Consider the following 16577-nt stretch of genomic DNA (forward strand, 5'->3'; position numbering starts at 1 on the left):
AATTCTGGAATCACATAGTTCTGGGACAGTTAGAGATGACAGTTTACCGAATATGATTTTTGTAAGATGACCCTGTAATGAAAATGGAAGTTTCAAAGTCTGAAATAAATAAAATGTTTTTATCCAGAATATTGCGTGTGTGTTTGTATATGCATGTTAAATTCCATCACCGGTAGAGCATTCCATGACTAAGACAGCAGATAAAAATTATGTGGTACCTTAAAGGACAGACACTGCCCTTTGCCCTGTGAGAGCAGGGCAGACAGGAAGTTTCACAAATAAAGATTCCCAGCAACCACGGTGGCTCAAGGCTTCTCTGGGTGTTGAATCTGGAACTGCCAGTCCTTGGGTGTGCCCCATTGGGGAGCTGCCCACCTGGTGTGTGGAGAGCAATCTGGGATGAGAGCACTGTTCTGGGAAAAGAATCCTCCCCGCCTTTCACAAGCTCAAGTTGCTCAGCGTTGGCCTGGGGGTGGGGTGGGTGGAGCTTTTGATGACATTGAGGCACCAACTGTCTGCCCAGTCTGAGGAAGAGATGGCCCAATACTCTTCTGGTTATCATGGGAACTGATGTGGACCGCTGTTGGGGTACTTAACGCAGGTAGCAGGAGGGAACACATATTCATTGTCCTCCGAAGGTCTGAAAATTGCAGCCATGAGCATTCCAGCCCCTTACAAATGAGGAACTCTTGTCATTTTTATAGGTGGGTTGGAAATTCAAGCCTGTTTCTTTTTAAAAAAATTTATTATGGTACATATATACAATTTCCCATTTTAACCCTGCTCAAGTGGTAGTCAGTGATCTAATTCAGTGGTGTTAATTATATTCACAATATTATGCTACCATCACCACCATGCATTACAAGAACAATCCCATCAGCCTGAACAGAAATTCTGTAGCCAATATAATAACTCCCCATTCCCTTCCCCTCTTCAGACTCTGGTAAACCATAATCTATAAACTATAGTCTACTTTCTGTCTCTCTGAATTTTCTTATTCTAATTATTTCACATAAATGAGATCATGTAAAATCTGTCTTTTTGTGCCTGGCTTATTTCACGTCACCTAAGTGAGCATGTAGTGACATGTATCAGAATTTTATTCCTTTTCAGGGTAATTAATAATGTATATACCACATTTTGTTTAGACATGCATCTGTTGATGGACACTTGGATTGCTTCCACCTTTTGGCTATTTTGAATAATGTTGCTATGAACATGTGAGACCCTGCTTTCAATAATTTTGGGTGGATACCTAAAAGTGGGATTGTTGTGTTGTATGGTAATTCTATGTTTTATTTTTTGAGGAACTCAAGCCTTATCTTTTAATAATGCCCTATCGACTTTAAATTTCCTAGCACCCAGAAATCCTGGTAAGATAAAAAAAACAAATTCCCATGGTTAGAAAAGTGTCAGTTAAAAGTATTTTTTATCTTTAATTTTTAAAAAAGTTACATCTGGGACCTTTTCACAATTAATGATGACAGAAAAAATTTATACCTTATAATTCTTATTGCTTATAATTCTCTTCCTGCCTCCTAGGGAGGCAGTACCTAGGAATCAGATCTTTTGTTTGCTAAGATCAACTTCCTTGTAATAATGGCCTCTCCTGAACTAAGGACTGTAAGATTGCAGAGGAATGCAAGAGAGAGGTGGGGCAGACCTAAGAGGTCTGCTTCAAGGAAGGGAGAGACAGAGATGGCCCAAGTCCCTGCACCAAGTGGAGAAAGCTAAGCCAATCAAGGCTGACATCTGCGTAGAGAGGGTTAAGAAAGCAACCCAGAGGGCAGAGAGCAGCACTTGGGGTGAAAAGATATGTTTAATAGGATTATTTGGAATACAACGTAAACCATGCCCTTTGTTTCCCCTAGAAAATCTAGACTCTAGGAATTCTAGATTCTAGAGTAAAATATTCATTTCTCACTGTTGTGTGAAGTCATTTTCTTTTAGAGATTCAGTTAAAGTAATATCCTCCGTTGAGACTGAAGCAGGGATGGGACAGTGCCCAAAGTTGGGGCTCAGACACATCTTGGTTAAATAAAGGTATTATATACTCATTTAAAATATTCAAAACATGTAGGAACACACAAAGTAATGAGTGAAATCTACACTCCCTCTGTTCTGATGTATTCCACTTTTCAGAGTTAACCTATCCGTGATGAAGTTTGGTTGGATCCTTCAATATTCTTTCTGAGCATATATGGACACATAGAGGATTCATGGATTATTTGCTTCAATTTTCAAGGTTGAAAGTAATTTCTCCTTAGAATTTCGAAGGTATTACTCCTTTGCCAACTTCTTTTTCTGAATATTAAAATCAATTTCTGAATGGTTTATACATGCTTGGTATATGAATTGAAAATGTAAAAAGGGCGGAAAAGTTAAGTCTCCTTGCCACTGATACACTGCCAGCTGCTTAGTTCCCCTCACTGGTGGGAATCTCTATTACTGGTTTATGTGTTCTTCCAGACATTTCCTGTAATATCTGTGTGTTTACAAATACACATACACATGGTGAACCTATGAAACTGCCCATTTTCAAAGTTAAAAAATCATGAGTCTCAATCCAACATGTTTATGTATATCTAGGAATACACTTTTTAAAAATGCTATTTTATTGAGAAATACTCATACACCATATAATCCACCCAAAGTACACAATCAACGGCTCACAGTATTGTCATATAGTTGTGCATTCATCACCACAATCAATTTTCAAACATTTTCATTACTCCAAAATAAAGAAAAAAAGATAAAGACCTAAAAAAGGACACCCAAACCATCCCATACCCCTTATCCCCCCTGAGCAGCCCTTGTGATGGTTATCCCAGAAGTGTCTCTACTCCCCACCGCCTACCCCCACCTTTTTTTTTTCCAAATAATAGGGGGATTTATTATTTATCAAAGGCATTCTAAAGCTATTATTAAAATAGATACAATTGACTTTAAATAAAAGTGCTGCAAAATATTTCTCTGTGAAGGCTCTTAGAGAAATTCTACATTTTTGCTCTGTAATGTGTAAAAACATGGCCTGTATTGTACTGAAAAATCCCTTTAAAATAATGAACCCTAAAATTGCAGCATTGAAATTTATCAGTGTAATGCATTTCCAAAATAATACCTGAAAATTTTAAAGGTATATGGTGCTAATATTTGAGATAGCTACGATAGTAATTAATTATTCACAAAGAGGGAAATTAAAATTCATTGATCATTATTATTTAAGCCATAGAGTCTGTTACAAATTTGAATATCTAAATTCAGAATTTAGCATATGCAGATATGATTATATTATCTCTTATCTCTGACAGCTTGATTCTACACATTTAGATAACATAAACACAACATAGTATTTAAGAAAAAAAAATTCCTGGTCATAGAAAAGACTGCATTCCCAAAGTCAAATATAATTCTAAGATAAACACATTTTTCCAGTCCTGAAATGATGCTCCCTGATTTGAACTTTCTGTGTCATGTTAATTTTTCCTACATTTTCTTTTTGAGAAAAAAAGTCCTAAATAGCTTCAATTTTCAAACTTTCCCACACTTTCTTATATTAAGTTGCTCAGTAACACCACAGAAAAAAAAATTAAAGAAACTGTGTGGAAAATCTAAAGGATCAGATGATGGTAACTTTCTTCTCTGAGTTTGGCTGAGCTTCCTCTGGGGTTGTCCTGTACATCCTGAACTTCTGTAGTAAGCACCTTCTTGTGTATTAATTTCCACATTAAAGGATCCTTTCCTATAGAGACTCCTTCCTTGTTTTCTTGACCAAAACCCAATCCTGATGTTTGTATTGCCTTCTGCTGGAACTTACATTAAATCTTTCTGCCATTCTTAGACCAAGCAAGAATTGTTTCATGATGCGATCCTCTAGTGAATGGACGGAAAGGGCTAGAAGGCAATCACCAGGTCTCAGAAACTTCTGAGTTGTCTTCAGTCTTGTGTAGAGTTCATTAAGTTCATTGTTCACAAATATGCAAAAAGTTTGGGAAATCTTGGTAGCAATATGTGTAGATCACTGGAGCAAGTCTTTTCATGCATACATCACAGAGGAAGGAAATGCACCTGTAACGATGCAGGCAAGCTGCCTGGTTCTGGTCATGGGATAGAGGCTGCATGCCTGAAAGGCTTTTGAAGCATTTTTTTTTTGGTGTGCTTTTCCTCCCCGTGTGTTCTCAGGATGGATGCAAGCAACTGTTGATCTAAAGCGTTCACCACATCAGCAGCAGTGGGCATGTCAGGGTACCTGCCACCATCCATCCTAATGTCCAAGGGGCGTCCTTCCAAAGGGAAAAAAACCTCTTTCAGGATCATCGTGTTGCGTGGAGGAATACCCAAGATCCAAAAGGACTCCATCCAAAGTCTCTGGCTGTACTCCAGCTTTCATTAATAGTGCTTCTGGCTGGTAGAACTGGCCTAGCATAGCTCAGATCCGTTCAGGATACAATTCTGAAAGCTGTTTAGCTACTGCATAAGCTGTTGAGTCTCTATCTAGGACATAGAGAGGAATATTTGACTCCTTCTGTAGAATGGCTCTTGTGTGTCCTCCTGAACCAAATATCATATCTAGAAAAATCTGCCCTTCTTGTGGTGCCAAGCAATGAATTACTCCATCCACCATTACTGGAATATGTAATTTAGCCTCAACTGCCATCCACCATTACTGGAATATGTAATTTAGCCTCAACTTCAGAATCTCCATCTTGAGATCTGTGAGCTCCTGTGTTCTGACTTTATCTATTTGCTCTTGGGCTTCACATTCATTATATCTTTCTGCTATAGTGCTGTTTGTTTGTTTGTTTGTTTGTTTTGGCCAGACAACTGCATTAAGTATGCCAGATATCAACTATCATAAAAGAAGTTCTTCATAGATGCTACAAAAATATGGGTATCAAAGCATTCTGTAGGTGAACAAATCTGAGGCACGAAGCTGTCTCAGTCAGCCTCTAACTCAGGCCAGTGACCATCACTGCAGTGCTGGAGAACCTGAATTTGCTGCTCATCTAGGTCTCAGCTCAGGGGGAAACTCTCCATGGGTTTTAATACACATATAGATTTGTGTATCCACCACCAAACTCAGGAAACAAATATTTCAAACATATCCTTGTAACCACCATCAATGTCAAAAATGGAACACTACCAGCACCCCAGGATCTCCTCTCTGACCCCCCTCCTCATTGCTATTTTCTCCACCCAAGATAATGTTTTCTCAACTTCTAACACCACTGATTAGTTTCGTAATGGAATCATACAGTACGCATTCTTTTGTCTGACTTCTAATGCTCAGCATTATGTAAGATTCATCCAGGTTGTCATGTGATTACTGTAGAACAATTAATTGTGTAATATTTCATTATATGATAGCATCCTTTTTGGCATGTAGAATTAAAAAGATTTTATATAGCTTGATAAATTAAACAATGATTTTAATGATTTCTGGACTTTGCATTATACTTAGAAAGGGCTTCAGAACTTCAAGATGTCAAAATAAATCCTCCTATGTTTTTTTCTAGTACTTTAATAATTTCATGTTTTAGGGTTAAATCTTTGGAATTTATATTGACTTAAGGAGTGAGGAAATTTTTTTCAAATATCAACCTATTATTCAAATACTGTTTGTTGACTTACAAATTTAATCCTCATAGGAACTTAATGGTAGCTACATTATATGTCTTCCTTTTACACATGAAGAAACTAAAACATAGAAGTTAAACAATTTCCTGCATTACAGACCTGGGATTAGAACCCAGTCAGTTGATTTTAATGTCCATGTGCTTATTCACTGTGCTACACCATCGTTCTATGTGTGGGAGGAACCACCCAATATCTTGAATATGAGACAAGTGCTCTGTTTAATCACAACCCAAATGTTTGCCAGAGTGAATTTGTTTACTTAGGAGTCTGATTAGCAGGCAGTTACTTGGTAAGGAGTAGGGAATCTGACACCTTCTCACCTCAATTTCCTCAGCCCTTATCTCTGTTAACAAGAGGCCTCATTCTTGAAATAAGATTTATCTCTCAGCCCAGTGTTGGGTTTTCCTTCAAATGACTCATTAAATTTTTGAGTCGTTAGTTGTGTATCTCTAGGACCTATCAGGTAAACAAACGCAAAACTGTTAAAATGAAATTGAACAGCCTTAAAAAATTTAACGGGGTATGTCTCAAAGAGAAGGACGTGCTACACATATTAAAGTTGCAGACCAGGATAAAGGGCAAGGAGCTTGGGATCAGTTTCTGTTCTCACGCTGAGATCATATTACTCTGGGCAAGTCATTTTTTGCTCTTCCTTGTACCTATCCGTCACAATAATAATGTATCACCTTATGTCTCTCTTAGTTTACTTATTTTTTGCCTACAGTGGAAATTACATAAAAACAATGAGTATTCCCCCCACCCACCCAGTTCTCTAAAGAAAAGGCCCCAGATGGGAAGTACAACAGGCTGAAAAGTTGGCTAAATTCCAGGATGAGCCATGGTCTAAGTTGAGACTCTGATGTGTAGACTTTCTTCCTCTGGAGGTTTTCCAACTATTTTATAACTTTAATTTACATAGCCTTATGGCATTTTCTTGAAAATTTAAATATTAAAAATATAACATGTTTTAAAGTGTTCTGATGACATGCATTAAAACAGTATAGTAACACAAGCATTTTGATCTGCTCCAGATCTTCATTACTTGCTACAACCAAAGTCTTTATCTCTCTCTCTCTCCCCACCCACTCTCTCTATATATAGTTCTGCCTTTTTCCCTATATTTCTGCCTTTTTCAGAATGCCAAATTATATATATATGTAATTCCCCCAGCTGATAAAAGTGTTGGGAAATCTGATATCTGGTTACGTGAAGAGCAACACAACTAGCATTTCCACATTTGAGGATAGTGTTCTGAATGTGTAAAATAAAATATTTTTTTTGCAACCAAGAAAGAATATTTATCTGTGAGGAAACTTGAGTATCAAACTGGGCACCATTTTGGAGCAAAGAGATGGAGAGCATAGAGAAATAAATGTCAGTGGGAGTCTCTGCCTCCACAGTAAAGGATCAAGAGGCAGTGTGAGTGGTGACATGGGCATGGGCTTTAGAGTCATGAAAGCTTTGGGTTCAAATGCTGCCATGTATAAACTGCGTTACTTGGGATGAGATTTTTAACCTCTCTGGGCATGAGGTTTTTAATTTTTATTTTAAATTTGCATACAGTAAAATTCACTCTTTGTGTACAGTTCTTTGGGTTTTGACAACAGCATAGACTCATGCATGTACGTGTCACCACAGTTCTATCACCCCCAAATTCCCTTGTGCTATTCTTTAGTCATCAACCCCTTTCCCCACCTCAAAAACTCTGGAAGCCACTGATATGTCCCCCCTCCCTATAGTTCTACGTTTTTCAGAATGCCATATCAATGGAATCATGCCGTGCATAGCCTTTGGGTCTGGCTTCTTTCACTCAGCAAAACGTACTTGAGGTTTATCCTGGTTGTTGGGTATATCAGTAGTTGTTTCTTTTTGTTGCTGAGTAGCAGTCTACTGTGTGGATGCACCACAGTTTATTTAACCATTCACTGACTGCAGGACATTTGGGTTTTGATAATTTGTGTTTTCAAAGAATTTGTTCATTTTTCTGCATTGTTGGATTTATTAGCAAAATAGTCAATAATTAGTGTTCCCTCTTTCTCTTAATGAGTCTTGCTAAGGTTTTATCAATTTTATTAATCTTTTAAAAAATCAAAATTTTATTAGTTTTTCTCTATTGTTTGCTTTCTATTTCATTGATTTTTGCTTTTATCTTTATCATTTCATTCCTTTTACTTATTTTGATTTTAATTTGCTCTTCTTTCTCTGGCTCCTTAAGGTGGAGCTTAAGTTACTGATCGTCAAACTTTCTTCTTTTCTAAAATAAGGATGTAATGCCATAAATTTCCTTCTAAGCACTGCTTTAGGTGTAGCTCACAAATTTTGGTATGCTCTGTTTTACTTTTCTTTCAGCTTAAATATTTTATAATTTCCCTTATGCATTCTTCTTTGACTCAGGAGTTATTTGGAAGTGAGTGGCTCGATTTCCAAATATTTGGGGATTTTCTAGGTAGCCTTTTGTTTTTGATTTCTAATTGACTTGTCTTGTGGTCTCACAACACAATGTATGATAATAATCCTTTAAAATTTTTTGACAATTGTTTTATGATCTACCATATGATCTACCTTGATGGATGTTCCATGTGTACTCAAATAGAATTGTGTTCTGCAATTGTTGGGTGTAAAATTTGAAGGTTAGTTAGGTACAAGTTGGCTGACCCAAATCTTCTAAATCCTTACCAGTGTTTTTATCTATTTGTTCTATCAAGTATTGAAGGATGTGTATTAAAATTTCCAGATATAATTGTATGTTTTAAAGTTCTTTTTTCTGTTCTGCCAGTTTTTGTTTCATATATTTTAAAACTTTGTTATTAGGTGGGCATGAATTTAAGATTTATGTCTTTTGATGAGCTGACCCTTTTATTATTTTGAAATGTTTCTCTTTGTCCATGTAATCTCCTTGTCTTGAATTCTACTTCATTTGATATCAATATAGCAATACCAGTTTTCTTATGATTTGTGTTTGCATAGTGTAGTGTACTTTCTGGTGTGCTGTCCAGGCGTTTCAGGATTGAAACACTCATTTGTCCAACTGCTGGTAGTGTCTGCTGTGGATGGCTCATATCTGACTGTCTATTGTCCTCAGCTGAAGGAAGCTGCCTTGTATGAGGCCATGTGCATCCACTCTCCCCCAAGGTTCCAACTAACCTCTGAAAAATCAGTAAATCTCAGAGACTGTTGGGGGTGGTGGGGCAATGCTTGATTTGTGACACATGGCATATCTTCTTCCATACCTTTACTACCTTTGTCTTTATATTTAAATTGCATCTCTTTTAAACAGCCATAGTTAGATCTTGCTTTTTAAAAAATCCATTCTGACCGTCTCTGTCTTTTAAGTGGATCATTTAATGAATTTATATTTAATGTAATTTTGTTATGGTTGGATTTAAGCCTACCATCTTGCTATTTGTTTTCTGCTGAACCCATTTGAAGTATGTTGCTTTTTTTTCCATTGCTACCTTCTTTTTAATGACTAGAGTAGTTTTGGATTGAATTTTATATATTTTATTGACTTTTTAGCCATATCTTTTTTTTTTTTTTTTTTTGTATTTAGTTTTTTCAGCAACTGTGCTAGGTATTACAAAATGCATTTTTAACTTATCACAGTCTAACTTAAATTAATATTATACCACTTCACATATGTAGGAACCTTTCAACAGTATATTTCCAGTCATCCACTTTCGGTCCTTGATGTCATTGTTGTCATAGATTTTAATTCTTTGTATGTTACAAGGTCATGACTTTTACTTTAAAAAATGATTGGATTTTTTTTTCATTTTAAAAATTAATTTTATCAAAGAATTTTTAAAAAACAGACAATTAAAAAAACATTTTCAAACAAAACCAAAACAAAAGAATAAGAAAAAATTAATAACATAAAATAACTACATTGCTTCCAAGGTGTTCCTACTCTACCCCAAGAAAATTTACAGACTATAACCCAGAAATCAACCCACCATACCCACCAGAAATCAACAAACCATAGTCATTCCTGAGCATTCCCAGAATGTTAAATTTACCCACAATAACTTATCTGTTCTTATTAGGTTATCGTTCCCCCTTCACTATTTGCTATCTATCACTAGGTTCCCTACATTCTACATTATAAACCACTTATTTTACATTTTTCGTAAAATGCTCACAATAGTGGTAACATAATATTTCTCTTTTTGTGCCTGGCTTATTTTGCTCAGCATTATGTCTTCCAGGTTTATCCATTGTGCCGGTTTGAATGTATTGTGTCCCCCAAATGCCATTATCATTGTGGTCTTGTGGGACAGACGTTTTGGTGCTGGTTAGATTTGCTTGGAATGTGCCCCACCCAGCTGTGGGTGGTGACTTTGGTGGGATACTCCTATGGAGGTGTGACCCCACCCATTCAGGGTGGGCCTTGATCAGTGGAGCCATATAAAACATGCTGACTCAAAGAGACTGAACGCAGTGCAGCTGTGAGTGACGTTTTGAAGAAGAGCAAGCTTGCTAGAGAGGAATGTCCTGGGAGAAAGCCATTTTGAAACCAGAACTTTGGAGCAGATGCCAGCCATGTGCCTTCCCATCTAACAGAGGTTTTCCAGATGCCGTTGGCCATCCTCCAGTGAAGGTACCCGGTTACTGATGTGTTACCTTGGACACTTTATGGCCTTAAGACTGTAACTGTGTAGCTAAATAAACCCCCTTTTTATAAAAGCCAATCCATCTCTGGTGTTTTGCATTCCGCAGCATTAGCAAACTAGAACAGATTTTGGTACCGGAAGTGGGGTGCTTTTGCTGCTGAGTCTGCAAATACCAAACATGTTGGAACGGCTTTTTAAGTGGATAAGGGGGAGTTTCTGGAAGAGTTGTGAGGAGCTTGATAGAAAAGGCCAAAACTGCTTTAAAGAGACTGTTTATGGAAATACGGACTCTAAAGATACTTCTGATGAGGACTTGAGCAGAAATGATGAATGTGTTGTTGCAAACTGGAAGAAAGGCGATCCTTGTTTTAAAGTGGCAGAGAATTTGGCAAAATTGAGTCCTGGTGTCAGATTGAAGGAAGAATTTAAAAGTGACAACCTGGAATACTTAGCTGAGGAGATCTCCAGACTACCTGTGGAGGATATACCCTGGCTTCTCCTTGCAGCTTCTAGTAAAATGCGAACGAAGAGAGATAAACTTAGAACTGAACTCTTGGGTTCAAAGAAACCAGAAGCTGATGGCTTGGAAAATTACGAGCTTCCAGGGGGTGGAATCCCAGAAGCTACAGCCCAACATGAGGATGTAACCGAACATGGAACCCAGCCGCCATTTCAGTACAAGCCAAGATTGGAAAAGGAGTTATGGGATTTTGTACTTAACTTTTGTTACTGAAATGGTTTAAGTTTTTGTGATATTGTGATGAAATGAATGTATTTTGTATTTGGAAAGATAATGTCATTTTGGGGTCCAGGGGATGGAATGTGCCGGTTTGAATGTATTGTGTCCCCCAAATGCCATTATCATTGTGGTCTTGTGGGACAGACGTTTTGGTGCTGGTTAGATTTGCTTGGAATATGCCCCACCCAGCTGTGGGTGGTGACTTTGGTGGGATACTCCTATGGAGGTGTGACCCCACCCATTCAGGGTGGGCCTTGATCAGTGGAGCCATATAAAACATGCTGACTCAAAGAGACTGAACGCAGTGCAGCTGTGAGTGACGTTTTGAAGAAGAGCAAGCTTGCTAGAGAGGAATGTCCTGGGAGAAAGCCATTTTGAAACCAGAACTTTGGAGCAGATGCCAGCTATGTGCCTTCCCATCTAACAGAGGTTTTCCAGATGCCGTTGGCCATCCTCCAGTGAAGGTACCCGGTTACTGATGTGTTACCTTGGACACTTTATGGCCTTAAGACTGTAACTGTGTAGCTAAATAAACCCCCTTTTTATAAAAGCCAATCCATCTCTGGTGTTTTGCATTCCGCAGCATTAGCAAACTAGAACATCCATGTTGTCATGTGTTTCACAACATCGTTCTTTCTTACTGCCGCGTAGTATTTCATCGTTTGTATATACCACATTTTGTTTATCCACTCATCTGTTGAAGGACATTTGGCTTGTTTCTAAATCTTGGCAATTGTGAATATTACTGCTATAAAAATCGGTGTGCAGATATCTGTTCATGTGACTGTTTTCAGATCTTCCAGGTATATACCAAGAAGTGTGATTGCTGGATCGAAGGGTAACTCTATATCTAGTTTTCTTAGGAACTACCAGACTGTCTTCCAGAGTAGCTGAACCATTATACAGTCCCACCAACAATGAATAAGAGTTCCAATTTCTCCACATCCTCTCCAACATTTGTAGTTACCTGTTTGTTTAATGACAACCATTCTATTTTGGTGTGAGATGGTATATCATTGTGGTCTTAATTTGCATCTCCTTAATAGCCAGTGAGGCTGAACATTTTTTCATGTGTTTTTTGGCCATTTGTATTTCTCTTCAGAGAACTGTCTTTTCCTATCTTTTGCCCATTTTAAAATTGGGCTGTCTGTGCTATTGTCCTTGAGTTGTAGGATTTCTTTTTATATGCAAGAAATCAGTCTCTTATCAGATACATGGTTTCCAAATATTTTTTCCCATTGAGTTGGCTGCCTCTTAACCTTTTTGACAAATTTCTTTGAGGTACAGAAACTTCTAAGTTTGAGGAGTTCCCATTTATCTATTTTTTCTTTTGTTGCTTGTGCTTTGGGTGAAGGGTCTAGGAAGTGACCACCTAATACAAGGTCTTGATGTTTCCCTACATTATCTTCTAGGAGTTTAATGGTACTATCTCTTATGTTGAGGTCTTTCACCCATTTTGAGTTAATTTTTATTTAGGGTGTGAGGTAGGGGTCCTCTTTCATTCTTTTGGATATGGATATCCAACCCTCTCAGCCCTTTTGGTGAAAAGACTGTTATGTCCCAGTTCAGTGGCTTTGGGGACCTTATCAAAGATCAGTTGATCATAGATCTTGGGGTCTATCTCCAAATTCTCAATTCAATTCCATTGATAGATATATCTATCTTTGTGCCAGTACCATGCTGTTTTGACTACTGTGGCTTTATAATAAGCTTCAAAGTCAGGGAGTGTAAGTCCTCCTGCTTTGTTTTTCTTTTTTAGAATGTTTTTAGCAATTCAAGACATCTTCCCTTTCCAAATAAATTTGATAACTAGCTTTTCCAGGTCTGTGAAGTAGGCTGTTGGAATTTTGATAGGGATTGCATTGAATCTATAGATGAGTTTGGGTAGAATTGTCATCTTAATGACATTTAGCCTTCCTATCCATGAACAAGGAATATTTTTCCATCTTTTTAGGTCCCTTTCTATTTCTTTTAGTAAAGTTATGTAGTTTTCTTTGTATAGGTCTTTTACATCTTTGGTTAAGTTTATTCCTAGGTACTTGATTTTTTTAGTTACTATTGAAAATGGAATCTTTTTCTTGAGTGTCTCTTCAGTCAGGTGATTTCTAGTGTATAGGAACATTACTGACTTATGTGCATTAACCTTGTATCCCACTACTTTGCTAAATTTGTTTATTAGCTCTAGTAGCCATGTCATCAATTTCTCAGGGTTTTCCAGATATAAGATCATATCATCTGCATATTATGACAGTTTTACTTCTTCTTTTCCAATGTGGATCCCTTTTATTTCTTTGTCTTGCTGGATTGCCCTGGTTAGCACTTCTAGCACAATGTTCAGTAACAGTTGTGACAGCGGGCACCCTTGTCTCATTCCTGATCTTAGAGGGAAGGCTTTCAGTCTCTCACCATTGATTAGCATGCTGGCTGTGGGTTTTTCCATATATGCCCTTTATCATATTGAAGAAATTTCCTTCAATTCCTACTTTTGAAGTGTTTTTATCAAAAAAGAATGCTGGATTTTGTTGAATGCTTTTTCAGCATATATTGAGATGATCATTTGATTTTTCCCTTTTCATTTGGTAAGGTGTTGTATTACATTGATTGATTTTCTTATGTTGGACCATCCTTGCATGCCTGGAATGAACCCCACTTGGTCATGGTGTATGATTTTTTTAATGTGCCTTTCAATTTGATTTGCAAGTATTTTGTTGAGAATTTCTGCATCTATATTCATTAGGGAGATTGGCCTCTAGTTTTCCTTTCTTGTAGTATCTTTACCTGGTTTTGGTATTAGAGTGATGTTAGCTTCATAAAATGTGTTAGGTAGTATTCCATTTTCTTCAATGTTTTGAAAGAGTTTAAGTAAGATTGGTGTCAGTTCTTTTTGGAAAGCTTGGTAGAATTCCCCTGTGAAGCCATCAGGTCCTGGGCATTTATTTGTGGGAAGCTTTTTGGCCATTTTCTTTTAATCCAATCTGTGGGGGTAGACTTATTGTGGGTGGGTACTTTTGATTAGATTATTTCCATGGATATGTGACACCGTTCATTCAAGGTGGGTCTTAAATAGTATACTGGAGTCCTTAAGAGAGAAGACACATACCCAGACTGTGTTCTGGGAGATGTTTGGAGATGCTAAGCTAAGAGATGAAGCCCAGAGTCTGTCCCAGAGAAGCTAAGTGACAACCCACAGAGCTTAAGGAGAAATCCACTGGAATCAGAAGCTGAAAGCAATGCAACTCGGGAGCAAAGGACCAGCAGACACCAGCCACATGCCTTCCCAGCTGACAGAAGTGTTCCAGACGCCACTGGCCTTTTTCCTCAAAGAAACAGCCTTAGAAAACCAGAACACTGACTTTGAATGGGCTGGGTCACATCTTAGTTGAAATAGCCTAATCAAAAGGTCCCACCAACAATACGTCTGCCCCTATAAGGATGGATTAACAGAACAAGGTCTTTTGTGGGGTACATAACAGCTCCAAACCACCAGCACACCACTAAACTGTACTGCTAAAAATGGTTAAAATGGTGCTAGGAATTGAATCATGTCCCCCACAACAGGCATGTTCAGGTCCCAATCCTTAGTCCTGTTGGTGTGAAACTATTTGTAAATAGGACCTTTGAAGATGTTGTTTGTTAAGTTGTGCCCAAACCAAATGAGACTGCCTCAATCCAATATGGCTGAAGTCCTTGTAAGCAAAGGAAACTGGACATGGAAGAAAAAGCTACGGGAAGCAACCAGAAGCTGAAAGTCAATGGAACCTGAAGAGAATGGAGAAAACACAGCCACGTGCATTGCCAGCCAGCCAGAAGATACTGACTCCAAGAGGCAAGCTTTATAGCCTCGGATAATGTGAGCCAATAAATACCTGTTGTTAAGAAAACCCATTGTATGGTATTTGTTTTAGCAGCTTAGAAACTAATACAAATGGTGATTTTTGTGTTGTATATATTTTGCCACAGTAAAATTGAGAGAGAGAGAGGGAGAGAGAGGAGGAGAAAGGGAGAGAGAGAGGGAGGGATGGAGAGAGAGAGAGAGAGAGAGAGGTTGAGATTCAGTCTCCAAAACTTGGGCAAGATCCCTGTGGGTAAAAGGTGGAGTTTTCTTAAAGGTTAGTAGTTATCTGTACTGTAGAAGTTAGAAGAGAATGCTCCTACAGAGGGATGCCTGTGAATGGAGACAAAGGAATAAGGTTAAGGCCTGGGAACCAAAAATTTCAAGTTATATCTTGTTAAAGATATACCTTTTGGAGAGTTTTCCTTTCAGCTATGAGAAAAGTTATATTTAGCATATAGTTTCAAATTCTTTAACATACTGTAACTTCTTTAGTTTATCTCAGCCTTCTGATAAAATTTTTGATGAATCTGTATGTCTTCAATTGAGCTGTAATGGATAGTAATAAGAGCTGACACCATTCAGATATGTGAGACCTCCTCCAATCTCAACTTTTCCCCCATGCCTATTCTGCAAAGTCCCTTAGGCATAGCATCAAGGTATCCAGGAAGACTGCAGTCCACAATTTCCAAGTTGAGATCAATAACAAATGAGGAGGTATCCCACGGTGGAGTGGAGATTTAGCAAAGTAGAGAGATGTTGAGAAGAACACATACCTTGGAAGATCAGTGATGTGCCAGTTTGAATGTATTATGTCCCCCAGAAAAAGCCATATTCTTTGATGCAATCTTGTGGGGCAGATGTTTTAGTGCTGATTAGATTTGAATCCTTTGAGTGTTTCCATGGAGATGTGACCCACCCAACTGTAGTTGGGTTATCAGGTGATAACTCTGATGAGATAATTTCCATGGAGGTGTGGCCCTGCCCATTCAGCGTGGGCCTTGATTACTGGAGCACTATATAAGCTCAGACAGAAGGAGCGAGCTTGCTACAGCCAAGAGGGACACTTTGAAGAACGCACTGGAACTGAGAAAGGAGCTTCAGTTTACAGAGATTTTGGAGATGGCCTTTGAAAGCCAACTTTTGCTCCGGAGAAGCTAAGAGAGGACAAACGACCCAAGAGCAACTGAGAGTGACATTTTGGAGAGAAGCTGAAGCCTAGAGAGGAACGTCCTGGGAGAAAGCCATTTTGAAACCAGAACTCTGGAGCAGACGCCAGCTATGTGCCTTCCCAGCTAACAGAGGTTTTCCGGATGCCATTGGCCATCCTCCAGTGAAGGCACCCGACTGTTGATGTGTTACCTTGGACACTTTATGGCCTTAAGACTGTAACTGTGTAACCAAATAAACTCCCTTTTATAAAAGCCAATTCATTTCTGGTGTTTTGCATTCTGGCAGCATTAGCAAAGTAGAACAAGTGATCAAATTGAACATTCTATTTCCAAATATATACTTAGAAAGAGTTGTCCCTTAAGGGGAAAGGAAAACCTATTATCTGGGTTGCGTGATTTTTCTAATACAATGTGAAAGAACTATACCAATCTATACACATATGACTAAAATACTAACTTTGCTTATAGTTAAAGAAATGGGAGTTAGAACAAAAGTAAACTACCATTTGCCATCAATTTGATTGGCAAAGAATGAAAAACATTCTGAAATAAATATTTCCCATACCTTGGTGGGAACGTAAATTGTA

At 38.1% G+C, this 16577-nt stretch overlaps 1 pseudogene; it reads right to left on the minus strand.

The window, feature by feature from the left end:
- Window positions 1–3795: 3795 nt before the first annotated feature.
- LOC119528052 lies at window positions 3796–4903 on the minus strand (annotated as a pseudogene).
- Between the last annotated feature and the right edge of the window lie 11674 nt (window positions 4904–16577).

Source organism: Choloepus didactylus, chromosome 1, assembly GCF_015220235.1.
Source record: "Choloepus didactylus isolate mChoDid1 chromosome 1, mChoDid1.pri, whole genome shotgun sequence".
NCBI classification, from domain to species: Eukaryota; Metazoa; Chordata; class Mammalia; order Pilosa; family Megalonychidae; genus Choloepus; species Choloepus didactylus.